The sequence below is a fragment of the Suncus etruscus genome, chromosome 16 (assembly GCF_024139225.1).
Source record: "Suncus etruscus isolate mSunEtr1 chromosome 16, mSunEtr1.pri.cur, whole genome shotgun sequence".
Taxonomy (NCBI): Eukaryota; Metazoa; Chordata; class Mammalia; order Eulipotyphla; family Soricidae; genus Suncus; species Suncus etruscus.
In genome coordinates, this window is record NC_064863.1 from 64826511 (window position 1) to 64839883 (window position 13373).

The following is a 13373-nucleotide window of genomic DNA, read 5'->3' on the forward strand; positions in this document are numbered from 1 at the left end:
CACATTTCCCCACATTACTTCTAAGCTCTTTGCTGTGCTCCAGATTGAGGTAAAAATGACTCTAGCGTTCTTTAGATGATATTGAATTGAGTGTGATCAAGCAATATTTTAGAGTCCAGTGCACTCCATTATCCCATTAAAAGCCATTATTTATATAATTCCCTACAATGGCTTCTTCTATAATGACAACATCAATATCATATGGAGTAATGCTTTTTCAGAGACTCAGAACCACCTCAAGAGATTTTTAATTTGGTAGGTCTGGGGAGAGATTCAAGAATGGATTTTTTCATAAATTTCCACAGTTGATTCTGCTCCATCATAAGGTTGACAATCCGTTGGTAAATTTAAGTATTCACATGATACTTCTTTGTGAGATAATGGTCTTGATATTTTAATAATTTGAGTGAGGTGGATTACATATCTTTCACAGTAATTTTTGGGTGGAGTCTGAAGCTTTAGCAGGCAATGTGTCACAGCAAGGTTTCATGCGTAGGCTTTTTGGTCAAGATAAGGTAAAGATGCAGCTTCGGTTGCCCCCCACAGCCTTCTCTCTCCTTCCTCCCCATCCCAGGGTTATTCCTGGACACCTGCTCAGGGTCCCAGCAAGTGGGTTCCAGTGAGGTGCAATTTAAAAGAGACCCCAGGGGGCCCGGAGAGATAGCACAGCGGTGTTTGCCTTGCAAGCAGCCGATCCAGGACCAAAGGTGGTTGGTTCGAATTCCGGTGTCCCATATGGTCCCCCGTGCCTGCCAGGAGCTATTTCTGAGCAGATAGCCAGGAGTAATCCCTGAGCACTGCCGGGTGTGACCCAAAAAAAAAAAAAAAAAGAGACCCCAGGTTTCCTTGTTCATGCAAGGGGGTGGGAGGGGACTGCTGAACTCTCAACTTCCAGCAATTAGGAAGCAAAAGCCTCTCGGGGAGTGGGGAGCTTCAGCAGGCAACAAGTGGAGGATATGGCTCCATGCTCTCTTTGTTTGTCCAATCACAGACAAATCCCTCCCTCTTGACTATTTCCAAAACATAAAAGGGTCACGTATATCTTCTTTGTATATCTCAGATGTATTCCCTTAACATCTATAACTCTTTTCGAATATCCTCATATAGTGACAATTTTACCCATTGGATTTGTTATTTGATTGTTTGATTTTTACCCCTTTGAGATAAGCAATACTGGTAGAAGAATATCTCTGTATAGATTTCATGTTTGTACCAAGTTACGGGGAATGTTGGACTTCAGCCCCCAGATGCATCAACAATATCTTTGTTCTCTTATCATTGTTCTCAATATCATTGCTTCTCTTTTGCATAGGCACATTAAAATGGAATAATAATACATATGCAAACAAGTTCTTATCTAATAGAGATGGGGACACAAATTTGGTAATGTAATTAGGCCTTTTACCCTGAACATTGGCATAATGATTTGGCTTAGGCCTCAGAAGAATGGGCATCGCCCATACACACCTGAACAATGGATACTATCAATGGAAACAACCAAAATTGTCTTCAACATTACCAGGATCCAAGCCTCTACCAGGGAAGATCTACCACTGCTTTGGCAGTGACTTACTCCAAAGAGTGCTCCCAACACCCAGACGACTCCGCAACAGTCTGCATGCAGGGCAGATCGCTCCGCATTTAATGGTATGCTGAAACTAGAGGATGCTCCACATCAGCCTGACATCGATGAAAGAAATGTACAGAATACAGAGTCTTTAAATATAAGAATCTGATACCAACAACAGCAAAAGTGTGAAAAAGTTTCACCGGGACCTTGAGAGTGACTGGAGTTGGATGGACTGGTTTGCCTGGAACCCAGAGTCTGTCTTATGCCAATAAACTGAGGTGAGGCCTTTTTAGTAATCAGGTCAAGGATTTTTTTTTTCCGTTTTCCCCATTTTTCTGGACCTATGCAAACAATGGCGATTGCTACTATCACACCTTTACTTTTTTTACTTTTATCCTTTAAGGAAAAATATACAATTTACTGAACTTAAAAACAATTGTAGTAGAATGCCTGTCTCGAATACAGGCAGGGGATGGGAAGGGGGAAGGGGGTAATGTTACACTGGTGAAGGGGGGTGTTCTGGTTATGACTGTAACCCAAATATGATCATGTTACTTAAAAAATATATATAAAAAAAAAGAATGAATGAGGGAACTGGAAAACCTGTCTAGAGTACAGGTGGGGGGGTGGGATGGAGGGAGATTTGGGACATTGGTGGTGGGAATGTTGCACTGGAGATGGGGGGTGTTCTTTACATGACTGAAACCTAATCACAATCATATTTGTAATCAAGATGTTTAAATAAATAAAAATATTAAAAATAATTTGAGTATTTTATAATTCTTGCATATTAATTTAAGATGGTTTAAATAATGCAGTTATGATGTTTATATAAGATGTTATATTTACATATAAATGTTTTCTCTTCCTATGGATCTTTATCACTTTGTTTTGATTTCAAATTTAGTTCAGAGATAGCATGGAGGTAGGGCATTTGCCTTGCATGCAGAAGGATGGTGGTTCGAATCCTGGCATCCCATATGGTCTCCCAAGCCTGCCAGGAGCAATTTCTGAGCATAGAGCCAGGTGTAATCCCTGAGCATTTCTGGGTGTGACCCCTCCCAAATCAAATTTAATTCATTTGATAGCTAAAGAGATTTCTTTAGGAGCTGGGGAGATAGTTCAAAGGGCTGAAGTACATGCCCTGCATATTCCAAATCAATTCCCTGTACCACATAATTCTCCAGTGACCTCTAAATGGAGCCTCCAAAAGCCGTGGACTCAAATAACCCCTCTTCACCAGCTCAAGCAAGCACTGATTCCTCAGGCCTGCATCACTGGGTTGAATATTATGGCGAGTAACCCTCAAGTCCCCACTCACAGTTATAGAAGCCCCTAAAAAGAAGTTTCCTTAGCACTAAAACTATAGCTATTAGCAGCATATATACTCTGGGGCCATTTTCTTGGTGGGAGGTAGAGGTTAAGTGTGTGCTGTTGAAATGACTAGGGCATTATGTTTACCACTTATTTATTATGAAACCATGCACATGTTCATTTATCCACTTATAGATGGTCTCCTCTATAAAATAATCATTAGCAAGACTTTGTGTTTCATAAGTTCACTGTGAGAGCATATCCATACATATGTCCATAATATAGCACTTATATACATACATAGACATTCTTTATAGCCACTTAGTGTGTGATAACCTTTCAATTAAGTTTCTAACTCAGAATCATTATTAGATAAATCATTTAATAAATATTGCATTTTTTCCTGAAAAAGAAAAGGGCACTGTTAATACATATGCACACTAAATTCTGTCTTCCAAACCTCCAGATTGCAAAAGAATCTCTGGCTGAGATTTATGGGGTATATTAAATTCCAAGACAAAGAAAACAGATGAATGGCACAAAAAAAAAACAGAAGTTTGTCCCAGAACTGTAATAGGAAGTTCTCACTCAGATTAATTTCTGTAGGAAGCTAATGAGTTGTTATTAATGATAGATAGAAGCCTTAAGAGTTTTGGAGGAGGAAGAAACCTTTGATATGAGTTCTATTTTAAAACTAACTCTGCTGACATCTTCATTCTCACTTAGAATTTTGGTAAATGTAGTAATGTTTGGAATTTCCAATGTTCTAAAAACATGTACTCGTGATTTTCTGAAAACTATCCATTGAAAAGTCATGTCTTTGTCTCATACTTAGTTTGTAGGTTGTCTTGTTGGCTTCATACAGCACAATGTGTGGGTTAAGGATTGGCCCTAGTTTCACATAGGCCCTTTGTTACTGCCAACTTCATAGTAATTGGAGGCAGAAAATATGAGTTAACACTTATATTAAAACAGAAGACAGACATTCAGATTCACTGAAGAACAATTCACCCTAGACCCAAAGGTTTTTATTCCTTGCCTTTACCTATGAATTTTAAAGAGGGCAATTAAAGTTAGTGGGGAGGAAGTTATGAATCAAGTAATAAAACTTCATTCTCGTATGCTGCTAAGAAATATTATGTACTACAATCTGGGGGCTTGAGGGACAAAGCAATTGTACATAGGTTCTGTTTTATTTTTCTTAATGTTCTTTAGCTGAAAGTTCAAAGTTAAGATATCAGCAATAGGGGGCCGGGCGGTGGCGCTAAAGGTAAGGTGCCTGCCTTGCCTGCGCTAGCCTTGGACGGACAGTGGTTCGATCCCCCGGTGTCCCATATGGTCCCCCAAGCCAGGAGCAACTTCTGAGCGCATAGCCAGGAGTAACCCCTGAGCGTTACTGGGTGTGGCCCAAAAACCAAAAAAAAAAAAAAAAAAAAAAAAGATATCAGCAATAGGACTACTGAGAATTCTGTTTATGGGTGATTGTCCTTCCACTGTAACTTTACCTTGTCCTCTTTCTTTGCATCTTTGTTCTCATAATTAAAAATAAAAAATTAAAAAAACTTCATTCTCAAAGTGCCTTAATGATGTTTATTGGATTAGATACATTTTAGTTTATTAAATATAGATATATTTTATATCTCCTTCACATTTTATCCCAAATCTAAACATAGAAAACACTACATTTGATCCAACTCAGATGCAAGTGGAATCTGATAAACTCAGGTAGTCATCATAGCTAGCAGGCATGCCAGAAACTATAACTGGTGTGAGTCATTAAGCAGAGTTGCCTATAGTCTATGCCTCCTGAGATGTTCTCTGAAAAATTTCCTTTCAATAAATTGGGAAATACTAGGCACTGGAGCTCTTGTTGGAGATTTACAATGAATATAGGAAATTAAATATTTCAGAAGTTCTGCAATAAAGAAATTTGTACAGTCAAACATCTTATGTTTCCTGATCTTTTTATTTTTTGCCTACTTGCAGATAAACCTGTTATTTTTCCATAGAGTTAATATTCCCAGAATACCCTCATCCTAGTATAGAATGTCTCGTCATTGGGCTAGGAAAGCATTATAGGACTTAGAGATGCCCTCCCAACAAGTTAGAATATAAATTCTCCTGAGAAGACAAACAATCCAGAATCCCTAGCTGGGAACAAAGCAGACTCCCTGACACTTTATTCTTTGAGATTCATGATCACAAGTGACACATAATAGAGATGTAGCTGGGAAAATACCAGGCCACCTTTTCATCATGGAATGGGACCATATCTGTCCTCACTCTCTTAGGTTTTTGATAGTGGCCACCTCAATTAAATTTCAAGTTTTAAAACATTTATGAAAGTAAAAGATAAATGACTGTGCAGAAATAGTTCACTTGAAAAAGAGGGTTACAAATACAAGTCACAATGACTGGAATAACTGAGAACCTTTACATCTTCAGGCTGTGTGGAGCAATATAGATAGATAGTCTGAGCTTCAGTTGAAGATGCAATCACCTTGTGGCATGGCAGAATTCATAGGCTTCGGGTTTGCCCTCAAAAAGTTGGATTGAGGGGCCGGGTAGGTGGCGCTGGAGGTAAGGTGTCTGCCTTGCAAGCGCTAGCCAAGGAAGGACCGCGGTTCGATCCCCCGGCGTCCCATATGGTCCCCCCAAGCAAGGGGCGATTTCTGAGCACATAGCCAGGAGTAACCCCTGAGCATCAAACGGGTGTGGCCCAAAAACCAAAAAAAAAAAAAAAAAAAAAAAAAGTTGGATTGAAAACTGTAGGTTGTATTTCTCTAGCAATTGTTTTGTCATGTTGGGTCCAAAGAAACAGCCTCCTCCTCCCCTTCCTCCTCCTCAAAAAGTGTTGGCTTTGTTTTCCTGAGACATAGGATCATTTCATAGTATGTCCATGACCTAGAGTGACCAAGAAATGGTTTCTTTCCTAAGAGCTAGATAGATGATCCTTCAGATCATGAAAAGAGGATGAGAAAAAATGAGAGAAGTATTAAGAGATGAAATATTGAATAAAGATAGGTGAATAAAAAGTTGACATTCAACATATATTTAATTTAGACTCTGGCAATTACTTATAAAATGACCATACGAATATTAGTTAACAAGTACATAATCTATTTTGTTGAAAAGAAATCTTTTCTCTTTCTTCCTCTTTCTTCCTCTTTTCATTGGTGAGGTGGGGCTACACCCAACAGTTCACAGGACTTACTCCAGGCTCCAAACTCAGGAATCACTCTTCTGACAAGGTCAGGGGACTATCTACAGCCCATCTGTCCTCCTTTCATCTTCCCTTTTCTTCTCGTTCCTTCTTTTCTCCTCTCTTTTCCTTTTCTTTCTTTCTTGCCCTTCTTCCCTCCCCCTTCCTTCCTTCCTTCCTTCCTTCCTTCCTTCCTTCCTTCCTTCCTTCCTTCCTTCCTTCCTTCCTTCCTTCCTTCCTTCCTTCCTTCCTTCCTTCCTATATTTCTTTCATTCATTTTTTAACTTCACCCAGCTCTGTTTAGGGCTTATTCTGCTCCATGCTCCAGGATTACTTCTGCCAATGTCTACGGGGTATTGAACCAGGGTTAGAAATGTGCAATACAAGAACTTTGACACCTGTGCTATCTCCAGTCCCACTTAAATCTCAACACATAAAACATAAAAAGGAAGGATAGAGCAATAGTAGAATAAAATATCACACTTGCCTTACATGTATCTAACCCAGGTTTGATCTCTAGCACCACATACCATCTGCTGAGTCCACCAGGTATGATGCCTGAGCATTTCCAGATGTGGCCCCAAATTTTCCCCAAACAAACAAGCAAAAACAGATAAAAATGGAAGGAGCTTTCCTAGCTTACTTCTGATGATTCAGATACATTCACTCAGCAGTGCAAAGTCCTGGTATTGGCTAGATGTCTTTTATGCAGCATTTAATAAGACTGCAGAGGTGCTTTGGGAAAGTACAACTGAATATTTTATTTTATAAAGTCACTTCAGAAGTTTTAATAATTTGAAAAACTGAGCACATTTTAGCAAAATTTAACTCTACCTTATTACTCAGAAAAAGACAGATAGTCCGTTTCATCCAATTACAAGGTATAATTGGGGTCTATGAGTGCTGACACCTATTAATTTTTTTTCTTTTTTCTTTTTGGCCACATCTAATGATGTGCAAGGCTCTACACTCAGGAATTACTCCTGGTAGTGCATGGGGACCATATGAGATCCTGGGGGTCAAACTAAGGTCAGTCATGTGCAAGGCAAATGCCTTTACCAGCTGTACTAGCACTTTAGCCCTGACACCTAATGCTTTCTAAATGTAAGAACCACCTTATTTATTTAATTTGGGGGGCTGGGGAGCCACACCTCCACTGTGCTCAAGCTTATTCCTGGCTCTGTTATCAGGAATCACTCCTGTCAGACTCAGGAAACCATACAGGGGCTGGGGATTTAACCAGGTCGATCACGTGCAGTGCAAACTCCCTACCCACAGCACTATCTTTCCTGTCCCTACATTTAATATATAAATATCCACATGTTAAGAATTAATTGTGGGGGCCGGCGAGGTGGCGCTAGAGGTAAGGTGTCTGCCTTGCAAGCGCTAGCCAAGGAAGGACCGCGGTTTGATTCCCCAGCGTCCCATATGGTCCCCCCAAGCCAGGGGCAATTTCTGAGTGCTTAACCAGGAGTAACCCCTGAGCATCAAACGGGTGTGGCCCAAAAAACCAAAAAACATAAAATAAAATAAACAAAGAATTAATTGTGATCTGCCAAAGACAGGGGCTTTCTGTTGGTGTTGAAGTCCAGATGGGTACCTCTGGAGTAATGTAGCTCAGACTACAAAGCATGTCCTCCATATGGTTGTGAGAGTCATCTATTATGATAAACACCAGGAGTGTCTCAATATCCTTTCTCCTACATCAGTTGCACAACTCTGAGTCTGGTATTTGGGATGGCAATTTGCCTAACTAGCACAGCATGTGTCTGCATGTTTTTCCAGTTTCCTGTATAGCTAGGTTAAATCATAATACAATTTCAGGAAAAAAAAAAAAGAACAAATGACAGCCCATTTCATCTTGGGTTATAACAGCTATTTTTTTGTTTTGTTTTGTTTTGTTTTGGGGCCATACTTGGTGATACTCAGGAGTTACTTCTGGCTATGCACTCAGAAATCCTCCTGGCTTGGGGGAAATATGGCACACTTGGGATCAAACCGAGGTTCATCCTGGGTCAGCTGTGTGCAACGCAAATGCCTTACAGCTGCCCCTATAGCAGCTATTTTTGTGACACATTATAAAATTAAAAATAGAAAATGTAGAGGCCAGGGAGATAGCTCAAAGCACTGGAACCCATGCTTTGCATACAAGAGATCTTGGGTTTATGCTCAATGCTACAAGATCACCCAAGCACCACTAGAAGTGAACCCTGAGAAATGAGTTGGGTACAACTTCTGAAAACTGTAGTGTATGTTCTTAACCCAAAAAAGTTGGTGTATGTTGCCTATAGGATATATTCTTTTTTTTTTTTTTTTTTGTGGTTTTTGGGTCACACCCGGCAGTGCTCAGGGGTTATTTCTGGCTCTAGGCTCAGAAATTGCTCCTGGCAGGCACAGGGGACCATATGGGGCACCGGGATTAGAACCAATGACCTCCTGCATGAAAGGCAAACGCCTTACCTCCATGCTATCTTTCCGGCCCCTAGGATATATTCTTATAAAATACATATCTACTATGACATGCTGAGGAATATTTTTTATAAAGAATGTGTAAAGGCAATGTATAACTTATTTTAAGATATATCTATGAGCATCTCATAATAATTCATGATCATTCTTCCCATCCCAGGATACTAGGATAATTTTGTACTCTAGTATTTATGAAGCCCCAGCGACCTGAAACCAAGTTCCCTCAGGCAAGAGATCCATTTTCCCATTCGTTATACTTAAAAAAATATGGATCACTATTTGGAAAAAATTAATATTTTGGAATGGCCTAATCCCAGGGAGAATGAAAGCAAAATGGAAGGAAAAGGCCCTAAATTCACACGGATGGAAATTTGATTTATACTTTAGAATCTTGGTCCCTAACAACCCACTTGCCTCCATGCCTCCTGAGAAGATGCCAGCAGTGCCCAGCCTCTGCCTTTGAGAGGGGGGACTCTTTCTGTGTGGCTGCTGACACCTCTCCAGTTTCAGGTCCATGGAGTGCCGTCTCTGCCCCAGTGAGGAGAGCTCTGTGCAGTCCTTGAACTGCAGGAGGTTGCATGGGATGCTGGAGGAGTGGCTGATTTTGTAAACCTTAGAGGAGCTGAGGCCCAGGGGGAACAAGGGCAGAGATAAACTCGGGGAGAAACCATGGTGAGAATCTCCATGGCAGCTATCATGCGTTTAGCCTTTCCCTCCTCCTTTGCCTTTTTCTCCTTCTCTTTTCTTGTTTTGCACCTTATGGTAGACACAATCTAAAAATGTCCAGAAAATATAAAGCTGCTGGGATGAAATGGTAGGTCATTCTCTACATTCTACTTACAGGTCAGTAGTGTTCACAGCAGGGTCCACAGACTTTGGAAATGTTTGGCCTGGCCAGAAAAGACTGACACAGACCTTGAGGAAAAAGCCTTTAGAAACTTTTATAGCAACTGGTTCTTGAAAGACCAAGGAGCTATATTCTCCACAGCTTATAACTTTGTTCTATTTTCTTATAAGCCATATGTTTAATATTTTTTAAAATAATTTTTATTTTGACCAAAGTGGATTACAAATCCTTCACAATATTTTAGGTACATAGTGACATTGATTTAGGGGCATTCCCACCACCAATGTTGTCCTCCCTTCTCCCCTGTTTCCAGCATGCATTCCATATCCCCTCCTTTGCCCCCTGAGCTGCTAGTATAAGTGGTCTCCTCTGTGTCTAGTTTGTTGTAGATTGGGTATCGATCCTGTTGTCATTGGCTTTAGATTTGGTACCTAAGTCTGATCATTTTGTATTTCTACTCAATGTTCATATGACTCTTTGGTCTTGGTTCCCTCCATAATTTCCCCCTCAATTTATGAGGCAGAACAAGATGGTTCAAGTTATGTGGTTCTGTTTGAAGGAAAGAAAAAAAGGGGGGACAAAAATCAAGCAAAAAACGCGAGGAGTCCTTCTAGAGGCTATAAATATCAATTTAAGAGAAGAAAGGGAAAAATTATGGTCCCAAAATAAAAACAAAACAAAGCAAAAACAAACAAAAATAACAGTAACAAAAATTAATTTGTGCTTTTCTATCTCTCTCTTTTTTTTGGGATAGGCACAGTAAATATTGGGGAGATTAGAAAGAGAATTCCCTTGGTCTAAGAGATACAGAGTTTCTCTGCCCTTGAAGTATACTGTCATGGGAATAACAACAGGTTCCGTACATGCTCTTTTACTCTCCCCTAGGTCCTTTCATGGTCTTTGGAAACTTTCTGCTCTGTCGTGGATAATAAAATCAGGCCTTTGTAACTAGAGATCTTGGTATTTGAACAGGTTATAGGATGAAGCCTAGGATGGAGTTTTTCTTTATGGTTCTAGAAGTTCTGTTCCATCACTGTTGTTTTTATCAGTCTTCTGTAATTGGTGGTCTTGGTTTTTGCACCGATCCTAGGACAAAGTGTAGGATAGTCTTTCATTGTGTTTCCAGAAGTTCTTCTCAATTGCAGTTGTCTCAGACCACTGGAATTAAAGATCTTGGTTGTTATACAGATCATAGGCCAAAGCCTAGACTAGGGTCTTTTTTATTGGTCTCAGGATAAGGTCTGCCCAGTCATGGTTGTCACAGTCAGTCTTATGTAGTTAGCGATCTTGGCTTTTGCACAGATCAAAGGATGACATGTCTTCTGATTTCATCTTATCACTAGGTGGTAAGATAAAACTGCTCTTAGATCAAGTTGTTGCCATTTTTTCATTGTCAGTATGCCATATCAAAACTGGCACATGTTTGTGTCAGAGCAGTATTAAGAATGTCCCAAAGGGAGTTTGGTTCCTGGAGCTGTTTTGTATTTTTAAGGAGTATCATTGGTGACAAATTGTAAAATCCTAGTATTTTACCATAGATAATTTGAAAATTACCAAGCTCAGTCATGGTTTTTACTCTAGAAGATAAGTTCTTATGTTTCACAAGTGAAACTGTCTCCCTTTTCCATCCAATTTTATCCTTTAGGCTTGAAAGAAAGTTCATTACCTTTTTTGGTCTTCTTTACTAGGAGACACAAGAATCTCTGTAACTAACATACAGGCACGATCCCCATGTCTTCAGAAAAGGCTGAGATCTCAGGCTATCTGATTTCTCACAGATCTTTTAACGTCAACTCCTATAGACATTTTCCCTAGAATTTATTTTTACTCATTCTCCAGTTCTAATCCTTCTTACTTGGCTAGATTAGGAAGGCTTTATTTTTCAAGCCATTTATGCTAAGTCTGAGCTACTTGACCTAGAAATAACAAAGCAACATCACAGCAGTCACCTCACAGGCCAAGTCTCTCTTTCCTATTTTCTTTGCTTGTAAAACTTAACCAGAACATTTTTCCTGTTTACTTCTACTATGGACACATTTTTTTTTGTCTTAAAAATATAACCCAAATCATTGAAAGGCTGAATTCAACCTAAAGTGTTGAATAATCACTATTCCCAGAAACTATTTTTTCAATTGTTCTAAAAAATGCCAGAGAGTTTGAATGGAGGTTAAGGTCCTGTATGTAGCTGACTCTGATTTGATCCCCAGCACCACGTATGACCCCCTATACCTATATACCAGAACCAGGATTAGTCCCTGAGTGTAGAAGTAACCAATCTTGGGGCTGGAGCTGTGGTGTTAGTGGTAGGGCATTTGCCTTGCACATGGCTGACCTAGGAAGGACTGCATTTCTATCCCCCTGTGTCCCATATGGTCCCCCAAGCCAGGAGCGATTTCTGAGGGCAGTAAACCCTGAACATCACTGGTGGCCCAAAACCACACACACACACAAAAAGAAAAGAAACCAATCTAATCAAATGGCTTCTTTGCATGTGTTTGTCCCACCTGGGCAGGAAGAACCTCTGGATAGGCTCCCTACCCCAACCTGTTCTCTAGCATGAGGGTGGTCCTACTCTTCCCTATAAGCTATGGCTTATATTAATATTCCCTATTATCCCTATGGCTCAGGGAGATTTCCATTACTTGCTAGCTTGCTTATTGCTGTTTGCTGCTTTTTTGTGATGGAAATTCCTGGACCTTTCATCTTCCCTTCTTGGTGTGGATTGTTTCCTGCATTGGCTTTGTTTACAAACCAAGTTTTCCAATCCCCTTGGGATTAGGATGTGAAGATTTATCTTCACATGAGCACTATACAAAGGAATTGGATGAAGTCACTAATAAATGAAGCAGCTCAAAATTCTCTATAATGAGATGCTTGTATTTTATGAAAAAAGGCAAGCTTCTAAAGTACGTTATCTCACCTCAATTTTGAAAAATAATGAAATTGTGTGAACCACATTTTCTAATTTCTATACTAAAATTTTGACATCTTGGGACCTACCTAATCAAAGAGGAATTGTTCCAGGGTTCATTGTTCTGGCTCATAAATTTTATAGACAAATCAACCAATCCAGGATCAAAACCAGAAGCTCTCCCAACACTTTAAACCACTACATTCCCCCCTCTTAAATAACAAAATCTGCATTTTAAACAAGATTTGTTTTTATAAGTATATAAAATAGGTGTCAGAGGAAGAAGGATTCAGAGCTTTGGACTCCATAAACCATTTAAGGTAATGGAAACATTCTGTCTGTTGAGTACCAACTTCCCCTATTTCCCTTTGCCCTCCTCCTGGCTTCAATGAGTTTATTTTTCATGTTTTTTTTTTTTTTTTTTGTGGTTTTTGGGTCACACCCAGCAGTGCTCAGGGGTTATTCCTGGCTCCACGCTCAGAAATTGCTCCTGGCAGGCACAGGGGACCATATGGAATGCTGGGATTCGAACTGATGACCTCCTGCATGAGAGGCAAATGCCTTACCTCCATGCTATCTCTCCGGCCCCTATTTTTCATATGTTTTGTAAGGGAAGATCAAGTTCCCCTGGCTGCCATAGATTTCTGGTTGGATCCCCTCATACATGATCAAAAATTGAAATTGAAAATAAAAGTTTTCAAAGACAGATTAACAAGAAAAGCATATACATTTATTCAAAGCCAGTTTGGGCTGATACAGGAGATTTAATAAGGAAATGAAGACTAAAAGACAATTAGGGCCCGTGAGGTGGCGCTAGAGGTAAGGTGCCTGCCTTACAAGCGATAGCCAAGGAAGGACCATGGTTCGATCCCCAGCATCCCATATGGTCCCCCCAAGCCAGGGGCAATTTCTGAGCCCTTAGCCAGGAGTAACCCCTGAGCATCAAACGGGTGTGGCCCAAAAAACCAAAAAAAAAAAAAAAAAAAAAAAAAAAGACAATTAGACCAGAGTATCTTATGCTAAGTTGGAAAAAAATATGACGAATGTGGAGAACGATATG